The sequence below is a fragment of the Protopterus annectens genome, chromosome 10.part0 (genome assembly GCF_019279795.1).
Source record: "Protopterus annectens isolate FY-2018-M chromosome 10.part0, PAN1.0, whole genome shotgun sequence".
NCBI lineage: Eukaryota > Metazoa > Chordata > Ceratodontiformes > Protopteridae > Protopterus > Protopterus annectens.
In genome coordinates, this window is record NC_056744.1 from 1,697,826,381 (window position 1) to 1,697,846,172 (window position 19,792).

The window sequence follows — 19,792 nt, forward strand, 5'->3', positions numbered from 1 at the left end:
AATAAGAAATCTCCAGTTGGTTCTTCTTAAATTTTACCATTTTTGCATCCAGTATTTTCAAGTTACTTGTAATGTTGACCACATTGTTTCCAAACCCTTCAGCCGGACACTCCCCGTTGCTGCTGCTCGTAGGTAGTTGTAAAACTGGCACAGCTTGCAACCCACTGTTCAGTTCCTGTTGTGGAGAACCAATAAACCTCAAGGGTTTGTTCAAATTAATCTCCATTGTACTCCGTACACTATGAGCCTCAGTACCATCATCCTGTAATTCTGCTGGTAGAGTAAATGTGCTTACATTTTCTGACAAATCACCAGAATGTCTATTGATAGAATGGGTTCCAGTCTGATTAGTTCCACTGGGTGGTTGGGTTGTGGGCACACCCCCAAACAAAGCTTCAACTCTGGAAGCCAACGTTTCCACCTGTTTAGTCAACTGTCCTACGAGGGCCATCAATGCTATGATTCCCCCTTCTTCTTGTTGCATAGTTCTTATGTTGGTGTTCTGTGTACTCTCCATGCTTAACACAGAAAACAAACTGATAAACACGAAAATGCCAAACTGGAGAAACCACAAAAATCAGCCGGAGAGTACAGTTCACCAAAACCATCCAAGCCGTTAAGTTGTAAACTGAAAAAAATGGTCACCTCTGGAAACGGAAAATAAACCTTTATTTACGTAAAGAACTGTTCATCTCATTGTTAGCAAGACTTTTTCAGACAATGGTACAAAGCAACCCAACCCTTAAGTACATAATCACAACTAATTATGTCCTAATAAAGCAATTAATTGTTAAAAGCCATTCTTCAAGCTTATTGAAACATATTAAAACAATAAAATACTGTCAGACAGTTAAAATACTTTTAGATACTGGTCCCAACCACCAGTCGGATACCCTCCGATGTTTATTATATAACCCCCATTGCAACATCCATTAACGAATAATTCATTTCACTGGTGCTATAAGCATTAGCACTGTTATGGACAGCAATCCAGCCTGGCTAAACCTAATTACTTAAACTGCACGTTACCTAAACTTTTTGCTATTAGTAACTGTTAGAAAATCCATGCAAATGTATCCTACTTATGCATATACAAATATAAAGACTGTATATTTATTAAAAACATTTCTTACCTATTTTTTAAAAACATGTACAATGACCAATGTAAAATATGAACTATAAACCATATTCCAGTCCATACCTACATACAACTCCCTAGTGTTTACTACTATAGAATAAATAAAATTCATTCCATATACATCAAATAAACTAAATGATTAAATGATTAACATTTCAGTTCAATATTTTGTATCGTGAAATTAAGGAGTCTTGCAAGATAATATTCTTGGTTGCAACAAGAATAATATTACTATACATCAATATAAAGATAAAAAACAGGGTGGGGGATACTATTACTATATATTATAAAACATATTTTATTATATATATAAATATATATATATATTATTAAATTAAAAAAAAAAATATATATATATATATATATATATATATATATATATATATATATATATATATATTCATGAGTTAATGTATTGGTATTAATTTCAGTGGCGGCTTGCGCCATCGGACTGCAGCCCCCCCCTCCCCCAGCTGTGAGGAAAAGATTCAGTTTGCAACATTTAATTTTTAAAAATAAAGAAAAAAAATTATAATATTACTCAGCTCTAAGCGAGTCTGACTGACTCGCAAAGTCCAGGAACTCGAACTGCAGTCTGGATTAACAAGAGAGAAAGGCATCAGTGTGATGCCCAGAAGTCTATGCGGTTAACCACACAGTGAATTGGAAGGGGGTCGGACTGCCACATCTGCAGTAGCAGCAGCACAGTACTTGGATTAGTTGCTACGGTGCTACCATTGCATGAACGGATTTGTTTGATGCTTTGGCTTTACTTAGTTTTTTTTTTTTTGGAATTTACAACAGACTGAGAGGTCGAGCAGCAAGAGGAGTTGGGTCAGACTAGAAGTAATTTTTGCTTTTGCAATTACTTTTTATATTTTCTGAAGAATGAAGATTTCAGTTGCAGTTAATTACTGCAAAAAATGCTGTGTTCTGCATGTTTTACTCCCAGGACTGTTGCCAAATGGCAGAAGAGCGCAGTTTTAGTTCTCTGTGTAGTATGTTTTCAGTTTTAGTACATGGCAAGCATGTTAACTTTTAAATGCTTATGTTACTTGAACATTATTTTTTGCTTGCAGACTTCCCAAATGTAATCTACTCTGATCTGTTTTACTGAAACTTGTACATGTATGATGGTCTTCGTGTTTCACTGTTGCAGTCATTACATTTGGGTTATCTGCTTGCAGGTAGCCCTTAGTCGGCCTGATTAACAAAGTCTTGGGTCCTGCATCGGTTGCTGCCCCTTCTTCCGTGACATCAGAGGTATAAAACATGCAGCCGACATCATTACATCAGTCTTTCTAGCCATGCAGTGCCCGAAGTAGAAGCAGTTTGCAAGTGCCGGTCGGCCGACTCCTGAAATTAACATTTTCGAGTTTCAGAACCGAAGTCTTCAACTAAAAGCTAAGTACCCCATTGGGGAAACTTTTTCTTGCTCTAAACCGATGTCAGTAAAAGTAAATAATTGCATTTTTTGTGGAAAGCAAGTACTTCATAAAGATTTACATTCGTACTGTATTCCTTGCCTAGGCCTTGACCACAACGTACCTTGCTGTTGGTTTTGTGCCTTATTTAAACCACAAATGATCTGTCGTGTGTATATTTGCGCTTCTAAATTTTTTGGTGCTCAGTTCAATTATCCTGATATGTCTTCGTTAAGCCATCTGACTACTGACATTCCGAAGAAACACAAAGATAAAGACAGACAGGCCGCCCAGTTCACTGGTACTCAATGATGCGCTTTCTCAGCCCCTGATACCTGCTACTTCAGATTCGCAGACCTCTACTGAGACCCATTCGAAGTCCAGTATACTGCAAGATGCTTCAACTGTGGAACCTGCGGATGTCTCTACCTTGGATAGGTCCGGAGCCGCTTTGCAGGCACCAGCTTCTGAGGGTGTATTCAGGCCTACTGACTTGCATATTAAACTGGTGCCATCTTCTTCTTCAAGGCCTAAAACTTGAACCATGCCTAGAAAACTGATGCCCAGACCACATTGTCAGGCCTCTATGCCTAAAGAACAAATGATAAGAATGACTGAAGACTTTATTACTTTAAACAGGGGAAGCCAACCTTCCCCTTCTAAGAGACCTAGGACTGAGTTTGCTTATGATACTTCTGACTAGGATTCTGAAATTTCTGTTTCCTCTGATGACTAAGATTTACCCTTACGTACCTATGAGGGTATTGATGCTGAGGACTCTATTCCCTCTGCTCCATCCCCAGAGGATTTCTCTTTTGGTGAAACCTTGCATAACTCAGAGAGATTTTTCATTGGGAAAGTCAGCATTTCTCTGATTCTACAAAGAGGCTTAGGGATTTCTTACTCCTGCCCCAGCACAGGCCTTTAGCTGTACCTCCTGTACTGGACATTGTTGATGATGCCTTTTCCGAATCTAACATGGCCCCTGACTCTTTACCTCCTGCTTCCAGAAAACCTGATAGATATTACAGTGTTTCTGACTCTCACAAGTGCCTTTTCAAAAATCCTACTGCGGCTCTTGAAACCATTTCACAGGGACCCAAGGGCATTAAAGCTACTACTGCCAAAAATCCTACCCCCTCTGATAGAGACTCCAGGGCTCTGGATAGATGGGGTAAGAAGGTATACACTTCTGAAACTTTGGCCATTAGGGCCTTGAATTTCCAGTTTCATATGTTAAAAGTATCTGCTGCCTATTATTGGATTGCTTAAACAGGAAATGATGTTGACTCCTGATTGTGCTGAAAATAAGGATTTACAGGATTTTTATGCATTCTGCTGAACAAGTTGGTAAACATACATTGCAATGTGGTTTTGATTCACTAGAGACATCTTGCAGGGCTGTGGTAACTAGGTCTGTACTTAGAAGACATGCTTGGCTTAAGGAGCAATCCTTGCCAGATTATGTTAAAGCAAAATTACTGGATGCTCCCTTAAATCAGGGCCACCTGTTTGGCAACAAGGCAGAATAAGTTCTTAAAAAGATGGAGGAAAATGCTACATCTATGCAAACTGTTAAATATTTTTTACAAGTACAACCTCCAAGATTTAGTAGGCATTGGCCTTCTAAGAACTGGTCCTTTCCTGCCTCTTCCAGACCTTCTCAGTCCAAACCCAGATCCAGCAGAGCACCCAGGCTTCAATCCCAGGGGGACGCACAGGACTAAGCAGTGGGGAGCCTCCACTTCCAAATTTGGGAGTAGTAAAACTTCCCCCTATGTTAAACTGTCTCAATGACTTTTTAAAACTTCCAAGCACTTCTCAACTGACTGCCCTGTTGGGGGGAAAGATTGCACTTCATGCAAAGTACTGGGGACTCATTACCCAGGACAAATGGGTTTTAAATATAGTGTTCCAAGGATACAGATTTCACTTCCGCATGTCACCAACTCCATGTGGTTGGCCGGCTCTAACTCCAAAGCAGTGGGGAGAGGCCCAAAAGCAAGTACTCTCCCTCTTAAGCATAGGGGCTACTCAGTTGGTACCAGAAGAGAAAAAGGGACAAGGTTTCTACTCAAGATTTTTCCTGGTACCCAGAAAAGACAATTCATGACATCCTATCCTGGACCTGCCTACTCTAAACACCTTTTTGTTGATTCCAAGATTCAAGATGCTGACCCTTCACCAGTTGCTTCCTATCTAAGCAAAGATGCCTGGTTGGCAACACTAAATTTAAAGGAAGCATACCTGCACATCCCAATCAGGGAGTATTGCAGAAGATACCTATGCTTCAAAGCAGGCTACACACACTATCGGTTCTCTGCACTGCTCTTTGGCTTATCTACTGTGACCAGGGTATTCACAAAGTGCCTAGCTCCAGTCATTGCATTTTGCAGGCAAACAAATATTCAAATATGCCAGCACCTGGATGATTGTCTAATTCAGGCGGAAAACCAGCACATACATTTGAATCATCTGGCTTTTGTACAGAGGGTGCTAACTTGTCTGGGGTGCACCATAAACAAAAAGAAATCACACCTGGTACTCTGTCAACAAATTATATTACTGGGAGCAAGCTTGAATACAACTTCCCAGATGGCTTTCCTCATACCAGAGAAATAAATTCACGTGACAACCTACTTCAAACAAGTGGTCACAAAAACCCTGCTATCTGCAAGGCAGATACTACAAGCCTTGGGGTTCATGGCCTCCTGCATTCTTCTAATTCTATATGCAAGACTGCATATGAGGAAACTACAATGGTATCTAAAAAGCCTATGGTGTCAACATTCTCTGGATCTAGAAGCAATGATTCCTATCATTCCTTGTCTACGCCTAGAGTTCCTTTGGTGGGCAGAGGCCTGCTACCAAAACAAGGGACTACCATACACACTACCCCTTGCCACCCAAACCCTAACAACAGACTCATCAGACTATGCAGGGGGGAAGGGGGGCGCACCTGGCAGGGAAGTGCATTCAGGACAAATAGAACGCAGTTCAAATGTACCTTCACATCAATCATAAAGAAATGTTAGCTGTACAGAATGCTCTGACAGCCATGAAGGACCACATTCTTCCAGGATAATTAATGGTAAAGACGGACAACACCACTGTTATGTGCTACATAAACAAGCAGGGGGGGTACACATTCCTACTCCCTCTGCAGAATATCCATGGCATTGTGGAACACTGCCTTGAGCTACCAAGTACATCTACAAGCTCAATTCCTGTCAGGAAAACAAAATGCACTGACAGATGGACTAAGTAGAACCCTCATGGACCCACACAAATGGAAACTGTGTAACTAAGGATTTTCACCATGTTGACAAGCAAATGGGGGAGCCCAGATATAGACCTGTTTGCCTGTCAGCAGAACTATCAATTGGAAAAATTTTGTGCAAGGACTCCCCACAGACAAGCTTGGAAGGTGGATGCTCTGTCCTTCAGCTGGAAAAACCTATCAGTTTATGCCTTTCCTCCTCTGCCTCTGCTCTCCAGAGTACTACTAAAAATCAAACAGGACAAACTAAGGATGATTTTGATTGCTCCAGACTGGCTGCACCAACACTGGTACCCCCTCCTGTGCAGTGTGTGACTGTTATCTCCATGGCACCTGCCTCAGACTCCTTCCCTGCTGTCTCAGCAGGAGAACCAGATTCTGCACCCTCAGCTTCCAACACTGAACCTTGCAGCCTGGCTAATTACTTAATCTCTCATTTACCATCCCTCAGCAAACCTGTGATGGATATCATCTGAGAGGCAAGGAGGCCTGGTACTGGAAAATCTTATGCTGGAAAATGGAAAAGATTCTGTGCCTGGAACCATTCTCAAGGGACGAGCACAGCCGCACCCAATTTACCTCAGATTTTACAATACTTAACTGAGATGCTTCACAAGGGCCTGTCTTTTTCCTTCATCACAATCCATGCCTCAGCCATTTCAGCTCATTAGAACACAGAACCACCCCTCTTCTCTCATCCACTGCTCAAGCAGTTCCTCAGAGGGGCCAAAAATTTGAGACCACCCAGAAGAACCCCAACCCCAGCTTGGGACCTTAACTTTGTCTTGGAGAAACTCACTCTACCTCCTTTTGAGCCAGCTGCTACTGCAGACTTAAAATTTCTTTCTTGGAAAACAGCTGTCCTTTTAGCAATCACTTCAGCTAGAAGGGTATCTGAATTACAGGCCCTTATGGCAGTGGAGCCTTTCATCATCTTTCATGCGGACAGGGTGTCCCTCAGAACCAATCCATCCTTCATGCCCAAGGTGGTATCCAGTGTGGCTCTTAATCAGTCCATTCATTTGCCAACCTTCTTTCCCAATCCACAGAATAAAGGGGAATGGATACTAAATTCCTTAGATGTGCACAGACAACTTAGATTCTACTTGGACAGGACTAAACCTGAAAGGAAATCTGAACAACTGCTGGTAGCATTTGCTGCAGGGGCAGAGGGGAAGCCTATTTCAAAGCAAACCATTTCTAAATGGATAAGCCATTGCATTCATTTCTGCTATAAGCACCATGGAAAACCTATCCCCCAGGGGATCAGACCTCACTCTACCAGGGCTGAATCTACCTCTACAGCCTTTTTCAGAGGCATCCCTACCAGGGACATCCTAGAAGCTGCTAACTGGAGTTCTGTACATACTTTCACCAAGCATTATTATTTGCCAATTTTCTCTAAATTCAGAGCTGGCTTTGCCACTGCTGACTTGCAGGGCCTTATAGCTGGCCCTAATGCTATGTAAACTCCTCCTCCCAACCATACCTTTGGGAATCTACCCAAATGTAATGACTGCAACAGTGAAACATGAAGAACATAGTACAGTAGTGTACACTTACCGTACATGTAGATGTTCAAGTGTATTCACTGTTGCAGTCCTGGTTACCCTCCCTCCAGCCCCCTAACTTATTTTGGCTATACCTCTTTCCTTTACAATACTTAAAAGCCTTTTTGGTGTATTTGCTTTTTTGTTGGAGGTATATCTTTGTGCTTTTATGTTTAATTGCTTCTCATTAGGGGAGCACCTGACATCCGGGCCAAGGAAAACTGATGTAATGGTGTCGGCTGCATGTTTTAATACCCCCTGACGACCTGACGTCATGGAAGAAGGGACAGCAACCAATGCAGGACCCAAGACTCAGTTAGATAACCCAAATATAATGACTGCAATAGTGAATACACTCTAACATCTACATTTATGGTTAATGTATACAACTGTACTTTACTGGGACATAAAAACATATGAAACTTTGAGTAAAGTAGTTTCTTGCTCTTCTGTGTCAGGAAGCCAGTTGTCATACAAATACAGTTACAATGCACTTTAAAAGAGACAGCTGCCACATCTGTGAAGGCAGCCACTAATGTGCAGATTGATTAGGCTGTAAAAGTGGAAATGTATGTCAGCCCAGGTCTACTTTGAAATGTCTGCTTACCAGAATATCGAAGTTCAAAACAGTGAAGCCACAACGTTGTTACCACCATGGTAACTTTTACCCAGTTCTCCACTGTAGTGTGATCTCAGAGTTGGTATATTTAGTTAGTGAGGGTGTGGGGAGTGCAGCCTCCCACATTGGTGGGTTTAGATTGCTTCCATTCATATTAGTTATTGGCGGCCCAGTGGTGATTTTCCCAGAGTTAAAATGAGACATTCTTGGGAGTTCAGCTTTCCGAAGTTTCAACATTGTGGTCTTGCTGTTTTGAGCATTGACGCTCTGGTAAGTTGATGTTTCAAAGTAGACCCGTGAGCCCAGAACTGTGAAGTAGCCAAATGTAAACCATTAATGATGTAGGCAGTTAGTAGATGCATGTGAAATCCTGCATGCTTCATTTTTTTTTTATTTTCTGTGTGAAGGAAAGGACAGAAGTAGTCGGTGCCAGTTCCTGAGAAAAATTTCCTGTCTACCTATTAACTGTCATTTTTGTCCCACACAACAGAGGACATAATCTGTGGATCCGTTTTGTGTACAAACAGAAATGCATACATTTTGACCTGAAACTAGTACATACTCTTGTCTTGCTTGGATGACAGTGGGAAGTACATTTATGTTGCTGTGAAATCTGCATCTACCAGATTCATAATTTACTAACTTGGGTAGTGTCCCCATCTCTCCAGTTTAGAGAAAGTGCTAGCTTTTATTAACTCAGATTTATTTTTTATTTTTTTCTGCGGTTACATTGGATTTTATTGATTTTTTCATTGTATATTGGTTACTTCTGCATATTTAATGTTAACAGTATCGTCATCTTTATTTAGATTTTATTTATTTTTAAGAAGATGTGACCAGTATTTCTTATTTATGCATTGTCATTATCTGATAAACGAGTATTATTTTGCACTGTACATTAGCAATCTCTAGTGTCTGCCTGTAATTATGTAGATCATTTGAGCACACAATTACTAAGCAAGTCAAGAGTGGCAGATAACTGGTGTGTTTGGCCGCAAGCCAATTATAAGGTCGTGTTCTACCTCAACTTTCATTATGGCTTCGTAGTACTTCAGAGAATTCTGCTAGCCTTCCCTGGAAACTATTTGTGTCAATTTGAAAGGCAGTTTGGATGGTAATTGGCATTGGAAGTCACAGTGGTTAAGTAGAGAAAGTGGAGAGAAAAGTGCCGTGATGCTAGGGTAAAAAAAAAAAACACATCCTTGTAAGTGATCAATATGTAGCCCTAGTTTGGGTCTAGATGATGGAATAAAAATAGCTAGTGCAGAACTAAATATTCCCTGTATGTTCTTGAGGTGAGGTGTGTTTGGTGAATTCGTTATTTAATTGGATTTGTGTGCTCTGTAACCTGTTGAGCATCAGTGATGTGACCTGTGACTCTCTAATTGCCTACAGAGCTATTTGCAGTAGTATAACCTCTCTGATGACCATAGTCCCTGTCCTTTCCATACCGAGGTTGTACACTGCTTGACATGACAGTGCTAGGATTCAAATTACCAAAATGACAACCTGATATTCACATTTTATGGCAAGTGGTATCATGTAAAAGTTCAGATTTGTGCCAGAAAAGTTAATTTCTGTGAGTTATTAGTTATTTAAACACTAAATAGTTATCTGGCCAATTGTATTTTCTTTATTTACGTATTAGTTTTTGATTATAAAACAAATAAGACTCGTGTTGTGTGGCCTCAGTCTTTGGAAATGTATGTAAATTGACTACCTAAGGAAATCCAATGGGCGTAACTAGTATAATTAGTAATCAAGTTGGGATAATGGATTAGGGAGTAGATGTGGTTATTTTATTATTGCAGAGCACCAGTAGAATTTGCTGAACTGGACTCGGACATCAGTTTGTGATGGAGGCGGACACAATCAATCTTGTTTTACATTTCTTTCTTAAACTGAGGTAGGTGTCGGCAATACCTGAATTGAAGAATTTCTGAAGGTCTTCTTTATTTAGAATGTATACCTGGGATTTACCCTGTTAAACTGTGCTGCCATCCAAGGACACATGCAAGTGACATTACTTTCTGAAATAAGTGAGACTTCAGTTAGGACTTGCTCATGTGTAGCCCCTAAGATTTCTATATGAGAGGATATTTGACCAACACATACTCCTAAATACTTATTACAAACCCTCCCCTACAACTGTAATCCTAAAATTAAAGGCTAAAAAAAAAAAAAAAAAAAAAAAATTTGCTGAACGGCTGTTCTGAAAATAAGACAAATTTGCTATTGTTTAAAATTCCAGCACATCTCATTGCATTAAATAAATGATTTTTTAAGCATATGAAGAAGCACATATGGGATATGCCTGGCTACATCCATGATTGGGCAATCAAAGAGCACTTCAAGTAGAACACTATCAAAACTATTACTGAAGTCTGAGGGGACTATAGACTATTCCCCTGTTTGGTCGATTTAACACAAATCCTGTTATTCTAGTAATGTTCTATAAGAGTAATATTTAAAATCTTCTCCATTTTTGGGCCTTTGTCCCCACATTACTTTAGACTTTGTCCAGATTTCTTTCTTGAAGTGGTATGTATATATGTCTAATTATGGATTAGGAAACTGGATCACCTTGTGCATTCATAAAAATGATGAGAGAGTGCTTCAGAGTCTGCAATGGCAGGTTATAAAATATGCACACATTTATTGTATAGAAATGACACTGAACCATGAAACTATCTGTAAACAACCTGCATGAAGAAAACTTCACAGGAAAAAAATTTAATACGGTTGAGCACTTTTGTTCCTGTAAGGGAAGTTCATTAGAATAGTTACAAACCTTTAATTAACACATTATATAACATTCCTTAACCACCACAGGATTCAAAAGTCTCATGCCTATCATGAGCAAAGTAAGGCACAAATAATGTACACTAGAAAGTTATAAATTGACTTGATAATGTGACATATTATCATCATATCAGGAAATATTGTAGAACAAACATCCATGTCTTTATACTAGGTTGTGGGAAGCGGAAAACAGGGCAATATGAGTTTTATATTTCTTTTGTACCTTTCTCTTTTTTTCTGAGTGACCTTGCTATTAACATGTTTACAAGAATGGGGTTGTCAGAATAATACTGTCAGAATAATATTGTCAGACGGGAAATTCAGACATGGCCCACAAGAAAATTTATTATGCCAAAGGGTTTGGTGATTTTTCTTCCACTTATTGTTTGGGTCAGCTTTTTGTAGTTTGACAGGTTTTAATTTAGATTATTCATGTTATAGTGTTGACAGGCAAAGCATGATAAACTTTGGTTACCTCTGAAGTTTGGGGTTGTGAGATCTAATAAAATGTTATATTAGCTCAGTGTCCTTACGAAGTCTAGTCTTTTTGATAGAGCGTTTTGTTTAGATTTGGCAGTGTGAATTGTTCTAAAATGAGACAGTTCCATAGCTTATTTGTGTTGGTCGAAGCAAATGTTATGGTGTCATGACATTAAATATGATGAAATCTGTTTTGTTTCATGTAGTCTTTGTCAGTGGATGGACTTGTTTCTACAAGATCTGTTAAATTCTTCATACAGGAAGAGCTAAAAATAAAATAACTCCTAGTATTTTTCTGAATGTACTTATGACTGACAGGCAAAGAAAGCAGCAGTCTGTACTGACCTTATGGATGGATATTGTGCCCAAGGGATGGGTGATTGAGTAAAAGTGAGTTGACAGCTGTGCATGCCAGTAAACTGGCATTGTGGAATGGGATGTTTCTATACAGTGCTTAACATCATTCAATTCATCTCCCATTAATCTTCTAAAGTTTAATGAACACGTGAGAAGTCAGTTGGCTGAATGACCATGAGAGCTAGCAGGCAAGAAGCATATCACACAGTTCATTAAAATGTGCTGTGTAGAGTGGTGGTGCTGCTGTAGAGTTGTCGCCTCACAGTAAGACATTGCCCTGTTTGATTCTCAGCTAGAGCGTCTTCTGTGGGGAGACATGCATGAATGGGCATACCTTCCGTTGAAGGTTGTGCGTCAGGGCCAGCAACTCGGCACGTAAAAATCTACTGCCAATCATTAGTAGACCAGAGTTCTGCTGTGGCGACCCCTAACCGGGAAAAAGCCGAAAGACACAACAAGAGTATTCAGCATGAGCCATAGTGACTTAGCATTTATTTCATGTAAATTGGTAAGCATAGCCATTATTGATCCCACTGTACCATAGCTCCACCCCTTTCTATTTGGCCACACCTCTTCCTGCTGGCTCCACCCACTCAGCTGTCTCCTGCAGCCACACTTTGATTTGAAGTCACCAGCCACCACTGATTAATTTATGTATTTATGCAATGTTAATCATTCAATCGTTTAGTTTATTTGATGTATATGGAATGAATTTTATTTATTTTATAGTAGTAAGCACTAGGGAGTTGTAAGTATTGGAATATGGTTTATAGTTCGTATTTTACATTGGTTATTGTACATGTTTTTAAAAATAGGTAAGAGATGTTTTTATTAAATATACAGTCTATATAGCTGTATATGCATAAGTAGCATGTATTTGCATGGATTTTCTATCAGTTACTAATAGCAAAAAGCTTAGGTAATGTGCATTTTAAGTAATTAGGTTTAGCCAGGATGGATTGCTGTCTATGACGGTGCTAATGTTTGTAGCACTAGTGAAATGAATTATTTGTTAATGGATGTTGTAATGGAGGTTATATAATAAACATTGGAGGGTGTCCGACTGGTGGTTGGGACAAGTATCTAAAAGTATTTTAACTGTTTGACAGTATTTTATTGTTTTACTATGTTTGAATAAGCTTGAAGAATGTTTTTAACAATTAATTGCTTCATTAGGATATAATTAGTTGTGATTATGTGCTTAAAGGGTTGGGTTGCTTTGTATTATTGTCTGAAGAAGTCTCGCTAATAGCGTGATGAAAGTGCTTTACGTAAATAAAGGTTTCTTTGCCGTTTCCAGAGGTGACCATTTTTTTTTTTATCAGTTTACAGCCTAATAGCTTGGATGGTTTTGGTGAACTGTACTGTCCAGCTGATTTTTGCTGTGACATCAATAGGACTTGTTGGTGGGACAGATTTGTGTCCCAGAGACTCCCCCATCTGTGGAATAGACTCCCTCTCCACTTCAAGCAGAGTACCTTATTATCCCTTATTAAGTGCAACCTCAATAACTGGATGGGAAGCAGAAAATACATAGGTTCATAGGTAGGTACTAGGCTATCTGACCGAGGACATTTATAAGCCTAGCCAGAGTGTGTCGGCTTTCGCCTCCCCATTGATTAATTAACTGAGCCTCTGTCAAGCAGAGCCAATGAAGTGATCCCAGGAGTGTATTTTCTGTTACTCATCCACTTGTCAAGGTTTTTCATGAAGAATGTTAGTAAGGGGCTCTGCCTAATGTAGTTAGGAATTTTGTTCCAAAGCATGGGGAGTCTCTGTGACAAGAATCTATCCCTCCAGCATGTTCTATTTATTGTTGTGGCGAGGTTTAGCTCACTAGAGCGAGTGGCTCGCAGTGACTTGGATTTCTTTAGGTAGAGCATGTCCATCAATTCTGAGTTGGACATGGCTTTGTAAGTCAAGCAGAGATCACCTCTGAGTAAGCGATATGCCATTGAGAACAGTCGGAGTTTTTCCAGTCGGACTGCACTCCCTGGCATTCCATTGTTCCACTGGCGTCCCTGCTAGAGAGGGGCATTGGGTGCTGATTTGTTTAAACATGGGCTAAACTATATATATATATATATATATATATATATATATATATATATATATATATATATATATGGGTCTACTGCTCTACGTCGAAAGAGCGCTTCTTCGAAATAGAGCAGGAGACCCACACTTCAGCGAAAGTTCACTTCAACAAAAGTGCACTTTCACTGAAGTCTAGTCCCCTGGATGACCCCAAAAAAAACCCCACATGTTTTTGCAGGGGGAAGCCTCCCTTGCATCCCCCACTTGGGGGGCTGTGCCCCCCACACCCCCCCTACTTAAATATACCAACGCCAAGATCGCACTACAGCAGAGAAAAAGGAATATTCCCATTCCGCTCTGTAGTTTGACTGCCGAAGTCAGTGTTAGAAATTTCACTACTTCGAACAAGTGGACTCTGTGAAGTAGGTTCGAAGAAGTGAAACTTTGAACATCTGCACGGATCCCACATGTGTATATATATATATATATATATATATATATATATATATGTGTGTGTGTGTGTGTGTGTGTGTGTGTGTGTGTGTGTGTGTGTGTGTGTGAAGTCCAGTAAGTGTTCCCACCCTGTCTTCACTTACTGTATGGTGCCATGAATGTCACCTTATTTATTTATTTATGTACATTTGTTGACCGGGAGTGTCCGACTGGACATAGGTCCATTTTCAGCGGAGGCCCGGGGAGAAAAGCTACACAGTTTAAATAAACAGACAGTAGTTACATTGGATTACATAGCGATTAACAATTTAACATAGCAATTACTTACAACATATTTACAGATGAAGTACATCAGTAGACAACTAGAATCTTTATCTGTGAAGTAGATAACAGACATTAACAAATGTTACAATAAGAAGTTCCTGCTGTATAATAAGTACTAGGCTTATGATCATCTGAGCTTGCTATAATTAAGGTAGTTAGTGGAGTGGAAAGAAAGGTAGTGGTTGGATGGGTTGGGTGATATTAGAGTGGGAGTTGCAAGGGCATAGCCAGCATGTTTTTAGGTGCACTTTTAGTAAAGTTTTGAAGTGGGTGCATGATGGTATGGAGGTAATTGTGGGTAGAAGGGAGTTCCATAATTTGGCTATGGTGCAAGAGAATAGTGCTTCACCAGCAGAGTTATTGGCTGGAGGTAATTGTGGGTGGAAGGGAGTTCCATAATTTGGCTATGGTGCAAGAGAATAGTGCTTCACCAGCAGAGTTATTGGCTTTAGTGATCTGTAAGTGATTTTTGTTGCTGGATCTTAGTGGCCTGGTGGTGCGATAGGGTTGGAGTAGATTCTGGAGGGATGGGACATTTAGAGGATGGTTTACTAGTTTGTGGGCGAGTGAGAGTTGATACCACTGAAGGAGGTGAGGGAGTTCAAGCCAGCCCAGTTCAGCAAGTGAGAGACAGTGATGACTACGGTAGGATGCCCCTGTGGTGAATTTGGCGATTTTGTTGTAGCAGGTCTCTAGCTTGTTTAGATCGCATTGCCTTAGGTTAGTATATATTGAAGAGGCATAAAGTAGGGTGGAGATAAGGTGGGAATTTGCTATTGAAATCTTTGCTGCTTTGGTGAAAAGTTGCTTATTTCTGTATAATGGTCCTAGTTTTTTGTGGACTTTTTTTATGGTCATGGATATGTGAATGTCAAATTTTAGTTTATTGTCTATTTCCACTCCTAGCAATTTGGTGTGCTCAGTTGGGTATGTAGTGGTGTTGTCTTTTGCTGTGATGTTAAAGTGAGAGTTGTTTTGAGTATGTTTGGTGGGTTGGAAGATGAGTAGTTTAATTTTGTTTGGGTTGAGTATTAATTAGGCATCAGATAACCAAGTTTCAACAGAGGAAAAGGCTTCCTGTGTGACTTTTTGCAGTTTAGGTAGGGACTGGGCTGAGCAGATGATGGTTGAGTCATCTGCGTATTGTATGAGTGTGCCATGTTTGGTGGCAGAGGCTAGATTATTGGTGTAAACAGAGAATAGTACGGGTCCAAGGATGGATCTTTGGGGGAATTCCTATGGAGACAGGTAGTTGGGGAGATATCAGTGGCCAGCATTTGCAGCATATAAACACCTCCAAACCAAAAATAATAAAATAAATATTTATTTAAGCATAAATGCAACAAAGTGCACTAATTTCAATTCAAACCAGTTTCAGCTATCCAGCCTTCATCAGTGAAAAAGCATTTGTGGTTCAAAATGATTCATGAATATTTATAGAAACCACCAACCAATGGAAACATGATTTAGTGCTGGCCACTGGTGACTTACTATGTTATGGTATGGCCGAGCACACCGTACTTGCGAGGCATTTTAGTTTTTGGTGCTGTGTGTTGGCTTCGCTGTTGGGCTGCAGCATCTACACTTCTGTCAGTGTAGGAGGATTTCCTCCATACCTATATCTTGGAAACCTACCTTTGGCAAAACATTTTTCCATCTATCACCATAGAGGCATCAGTTTTCTGAGTCTACATGTGACTACATCGCTTTAGTTGGATATATACAAACGGGTGTTGACGTTTTTGCGATTAAACGGAACAGTATCGAACACTGGTAATCTAAGGATCTAAGCTATTAGCTATTTTTTTTCTACATTTTTGTCTTACTCTTATATGGTGCTCTAACTTGGAACAATTGGGCTGTGTGTATTGGTGCAACATCAGCATGGTCTTATGAAGGACGCATTGGCGTTTTTGCGATCACAAGGAACATTATTGTATACTGGTAATCGTAGGATCTAAGTCATTAATTATTTTTTCTCTACATTTTTTGGCTTATTCCCATGTGGTGTTTGTATTTAGAACTATTGGGCTGTGTATATTGGTGCAACTACTACATCTGCATGGTCCTATAAAGGACGCTGGGCGGCAATTTTTTGGATGACTTATTTTTTCAAGGAATAGTACAATTTGGGAAACGTACAGGTTTTCCTCTAGCGTGCGGTGTCTAACAGATCACTTTTGTCTTGAATACAGGGCTGAGCAGAGAGGTATCATCTATCTTGACAGCACAGCGATTAGAACTTATGGAATATCAGGTACTGTGGGATTTTTTTGGTATCGTATACGAATAAGGCAAAAGTTACATCTGGGCCAACCAACAACGAGGGGACTAAAAACTCTAAGTAACAGTCTAGGAATATGGACTTGGAAAAAGGAGGCATTTTTTGTTCCTATTGTTTGATGAAGGAAATTTTATATTAGGAAACATTGTGGATTACAATTTACAATTTATTTTTCTTTCTATACTAACCCGATATCCACATCTGGTTAAATCTAAATTATACCTATTGAATGTTTAGGTTGTACAAGGTTCAGGCATTATGTGTATAACTTGCAAAGGTAAATACAGGATTTTCACTATATGTTAACCTAGTATGATGCATTTTTTGAATAAGTGGACTATATATTTGATAGGTCTGAAATTTGGGCCGGTCACCGAGAGACCAAACTAAAACGGATATATGTTTATATACTTTTATTCGTTTTTTGACAAGTTTTGAGGGCACTTATGGTTGTCTTTAGATATAGGACCCTATTCAGACTATTCTAAACATACATACACCAAATAGTTGAAATTTGTTACATAACAAGTTTGAGATAGTGGATGTATTTACAGTCATTTAACTATTATGAATATCATATAGTCAAATTGTTTTTCATACAGTCCATTAACAATCAAGAATATTGTTGTTACTATCAATCAATCATATAGGGAAGAGTGAGATATCACAAGACACATAGATGGGTCAACACAATTATAACAGAAAATAATATGTGAATGTGTTTAACCTATTGTTTTATACATTGGTTGTTTATAATGTACAAATAGAGAAACCTATGATATATAAGTATAAATTCCTCTGAATACAAAATTATACTGGAACATCATATAGGTGTATTTTTATGATCTTGAAGATATCTACCATTTATTTCCTGTGCAGCCTTCCAAGCTATATTCTGGATATACCATATTTTTATGGACTGAGCATCTGTATATAACTTATGAATAACCAAAGAATATCTTTATCTCCTAAGATTTGATTACCTAATTAATACTCTAATCTAAAAGACATAGGTATTGAAAGTTACTGAATACAGCTTTTTTGACCTGACGAATAATGTCATATGATTAATGTCAGTTATATAAACACTGATTTTCTGACACTCTATGGACAATAGCAACCAACGTGAAATCTATATGCTGATAGTTTGGGCTTGATCTCTTTTTGGATCTGGACACGTTGTTGTTCCCTAACTGGTATCCTTAATCATAGTATATCTGCTCCTTGGTATCAGTGATCTACCTATTTTTATATTTGTTTGCATACATTAGAAATTGATTAGAAAGTGGCTGATTTAATTGGCCGCTTGTTCATTATTTCTGGGTCTTGTATATTGATTTGACTATTTATTTTTGGATACCAACAAATACAAATGGATTTGGAAAAAATTCTCCAAGAATTATGTACCAATCGGGATGACATAGGTGTCTTTGGGATAGACATCTCAGGCAGTAATCCGAATGACACTATTAACAATCCATCAGATGGCTGTGATGTGTTTTTTAACAACTTAAGCAAAGGTTTGAAAAACCTTAGAGCCAACATTTGGCGCCTTAGATTATTTTGTGCATATATCAATAGAGATATGGCCCCTCAGGGTCTGAGAATATGTTTACAGCCATTGGTTGGTAGATCTGAAGAGAGACGAACCACAGAATGGAACACTGCGTTACAGCAAGCATCTATGATGTTTGTCAAAATTCTTGCCTCATATTATGAGAGAATGATTGATATTAACCTGTCAGAAGTCAAAGTAATCTGTGAAGAATGTAAAAAATATGAATCATTACCCACATATGAAGGCTCAGTGACCAAACTGTCAAAAGAATTGGCAAATTATGAGAAACAAACAAGGGAGAGGAAAATTAAAAAAATTCAACAGGGATATCACTGATTACCAAAGAGGGCGCCCATTTGAATCACATAGGTCAGTCAGATTTATGGATGCCAGCCAGGGGACAGCAAGGGGCAGAGTTAGAAAGAGACCCAGGTCCATTCTCAAATCTAATGATAGATCCTTTGCAAGTACATCTGGGGAGGAATCCTCCTACACAGACAATGAAGGTGTCCAGCCCCAGGAGTCACCTATGCACAAAAAGTCCAACTCGGCACATCGTTTAGATGTAGAAAAAGGCAGCGAGGTGGCCGCAAACATAAACATGGGAAGCAGGACAGATTCTGTGGAGGGATTGATACAAACACTGTTGAGATAACTGACAATGAATACAAAAATATTTTGAACCTATCAGATGTGGCATTGACAGATGTACAAGAGAAGTTACTAAATAAAGGATTTGGATTTGTACCAGGCTTTTTTTCTAATGACTATAATATTGTATCAGATGTTATGAACTTTTGTCATAACTTGAATCTAAAACTGTTTTTTTTTTTCAGAACAAACTTCTCAAACATCTCAAAGATCTAATGAATTCAGATTTCGGAAATCTGATTTCCAACCCCAGTGAACAAATATGTGTCTATATTTCAACAATCTGTCCTCAGGGATTTACATTTTCCACATATGGAATCTCACATTGTAGGTCAGAACATCTCCTTATCAGAAAAAGTGGCTCTAGAAGAACTGAGAAATAATCATAACATTGCCATATTACCAGCAGATAAAGGTGGGGTGGTTGTAGTTATGAACATGGGTTACTATTTGAATGAAGGTCAGGAACAGCTCTCAAATACCAGATGTTAATATGCATATGCCTATTGATCCTACTCCCAATTTCAAAAAAGAAATAGACACTTTTTTGAGATTGGCAGAAGATGAAGGGATCATTACCAATAACACGGTCAAACATCTACTAGTAACTGATCCCCAAAAACAAATTCTATATCTGCTTTCAAAAATACACAAATCCATTTCCAAACAACCAGGAAGACCCATTGTGTCCAGTATCGATTCCCTTACAGAACCCTTATCAGAGTTTTTGACATACCATTTAAAACCATTACTTACAGTGGTCAGGGCCCGATTGCAGGACACCATGCAGTTTCTCCAAATAATAGAAGATATTCAATTGGAACCACACTGGCTT